This window comes from Lissotriton helveticus, chromosome 6 (assembly GCF_964261635.1).
Source record: "Lissotriton helveticus chromosome 6, aLisHel1.1, whole genome shotgun sequence".
Classification (NCBI taxonomy): Eukaryota; Metazoa; Chordata; class Amphibia; order Caudata; family Salamandridae; genus Lissotriton; species Lissotriton helveticus.
The window spans coordinates 1,233,730,794-1,233,733,811 of NC_136067.1; positions in this window are offsets into that span (position 1 = coordinate 1,233,730,794).

The following is a 3,018-nucleotide window of genomic DNA, read 5'->3' on the forward strand; positions in this document are numbered from 1 at the left end:
CGGACACACGCCCCCAGCATTTGTCACTGCCCCAGCGTTTCTCACGCCCACAGCCCACGATGTGATGGCCGTACCACACGCCCCCAGCGTTAGTCACGCCCCCAGCCCACACCCACAGCACAACGCAGACACGCCCACAAGGGACTCCTTTGCTGGCACGGTTCTTTTACCTTTTAAATGTATAGAGGAGTTGGCCTAACGGCTAAGGCGCTCAACCTCGGACCTGGGGATCTGAGTTTGATTCTTGGTAACAACGCCAAACATCCTGTGATTCAGGGCAAATCACTTAATCTCCCCGTGCCTAACAAAAATGATTGTGTGTCCTCATGTAACGTAACTGGTGCTATGTAAAGTGCTCTGATACCTGATTCAGTTCGGGTCAAGTTCGCGCTATATAAAACTCTGCAAAAAAAAATATATATGTATGGTGGCCGTCTGCATAGCCTATATCCTTCTGCTGCAACTGCCCTTTCCAACGCTGTATTGGGTGTTGTGATTGGTGCTGTGGTTACTGAGAATACCCGCCTCAAAGGTTTGGGCTATTATATGTGTACACATTATATATATATATATATATATATATATATATATATATATATAATACAGAAATCTAAATGCTACAATCTAATAGTCATTGTAAAGCAGTGTTGTCTTTCTTTCAGTAAAATGAAAATGTTAAGTTCTTCTCTTATACAAATTTCTTTAACATTAGGCATACTTTTGCCTCTGTGTCCAAGCTAATACATATTCACTTTCAAGAAAAACAGCTGTAGTTGTAAATATTGATAGTCAAAACACTCTTTTGTATAAATGTGCAGCCATGTTCAAGCTTTGTTTTGATTTTCTGTTCTTAAAATCATTCAAGTTGCTGTTTGCCATCAATAAATAATTTTACCCAAATCTGTGCACCCGGTACATCAATATTCGGTTATGGCTTTTGTTTAAATAGTTTTACTAGTTTTCTTATAAAGTAGTAATCACATGGAACCAAATATCCAACCATTCCTTATTTGACTTGTGCAAAAACTGCTGTGCACAATGACCGAAAATGCCACCGAAACATGTACACTGTCTAAAATAAAAGTAGACCTGTTTTCTAAATGTTCAGACATACTTGGATTTGTTTAGTTCTTTACTTTTTGAAAATTTCACTGTGCTGATAAATCTCTCTGTCCGTGCCGCCTTTTCTGAGAGATTTCCAGAAACTAGAAAAACTGTATCTCACCTTCCTTTTGAAAGACACAACTTCTGTGACCAAGAGGTACACTCCGCAATCCATTTGGCCCTCTTTGATTTTCATTACAAATCCAACTACTAAATCTGGAATAATGAGCTCAATTTGTGCCAATTGGAACCTTTTTCCTCTGGAGGCCTGAGTTGTTGACCCAAAATTGAGCACCAAGTAGCACCCCTTTTTCATTTGATCCTCGAGATAATAAGGATAAGTGGTCCAAGGTCTGCTTAAAAGAAAAGTGCTTTAAACAACACACAGCTAAATAATATATATAAAAGCAGATGAACAACAACCAATATAATAGAAGCTTGATACAATAAAAAAGATCTCTGCCTATTGGTTTCTTTAAGGGTTCTTCAAAATGCATCACTCAATAGCTATGGGCTTTGACAACAGGGTTTGTGTGGTGCATTAGAAAGTTAAAGATTCTTATTTCTTTTGCAGAAACACTGCTCCAAAGCATGCAAATAAAGTCTCCCACTAAGCAGGGTTCTATATCCAAATATCTCCATGACAGAGGATTCCCTGTAAGATGGATACGGCTTTGTTGTTAGCAGAACACTAAATAGCTTTGAAAGAAATTTGTACTGCTATATAAATGTACTAATGTTGTACAAGTTGGAATTATATTGTTGAAGCTAACCCTGTGAGAATTAGGGTTGTCCCTCTGCGCACAGCTGTTTACTAGCAAACAACTGCCTAGCTCATTAATCTGTGCTTTTCATTCAAATTGTGTGCATAAACCATGTGCTTCAACTAATTATTGTTTATATTGTTTTCAGTCAATTGCATTGCTGAGCGCTTTGAAAACAAGTGCATGCTTGCTTGCGACTTCAAATATTTTTCATGGTATTATGTTCCTACCTCACCAGTTAATAAATTTACTATGCTGTAAGATATCTTGTCACTCATTTATGGTTGACTATACATGTGCCTGATGTACCACTTTAAAAAAATATATATTTTTATTAGCATTTGAAACAACATAAAAAGGCATCAGGTGACGGGCAATCAATCATAGAAAATTTTGCATACGTTTCTATGTCAAACATGTTATCCAGGATTTTACTCTGGGTCAGGTGACTCCAACGTCACAGCGTCTTCCACAATATACGGAGGAGAACATATACCCCCCTATAGGAATTCCACGCACCCCAGACTTTCCCCCACTTTCGGGGTCGACCCCTAGCCACAAACACTGACCTCTCTCTGAGCATGCACCAATCAAGGTCCTCCATCCATTTCCCTATCTGTGGCACCTGGTTAGCTCCCCATAATTGTGCGATGCTGCTCTTGGCTATCATGCATGCCAGTGTCACCCATTTTTTCCCATGCGTGTTTAGGTCGGTCGGCTCCCATACATTAAGGATACATCGTTGGGCCTCCAACGGCACTTGCACCTCACGTATCTTGCCATGTATTCGGACCCAATAGTCCTGTATTTCTGTGCAATGCCATAGGATATGTATAAAAGTACCCGTCTCCCCACAACCTCTACGACACCTCTCATCATTCACCAAACCCATCCTTACTAGCCGAGGACCCGTTACATATGAGCGGTGTAGGATCTTCAATTGAACTAGCCTTAGTCTCATTTGGACCGCGACCACCCTGGGGGAAGACACTGCCTCTCTCCAGTCCTCATCTTCCAGCACTAAGCCATCCCCACTCCATTGACCTCTAATTTGAACCAGCGGGTCCTCCGTATGGTTAATCAGCTTTTTGTAGATCAGTGAGATAGTCTTAATAGGGAGGTGACCGTCCAACACTCGATCCTCCAATGG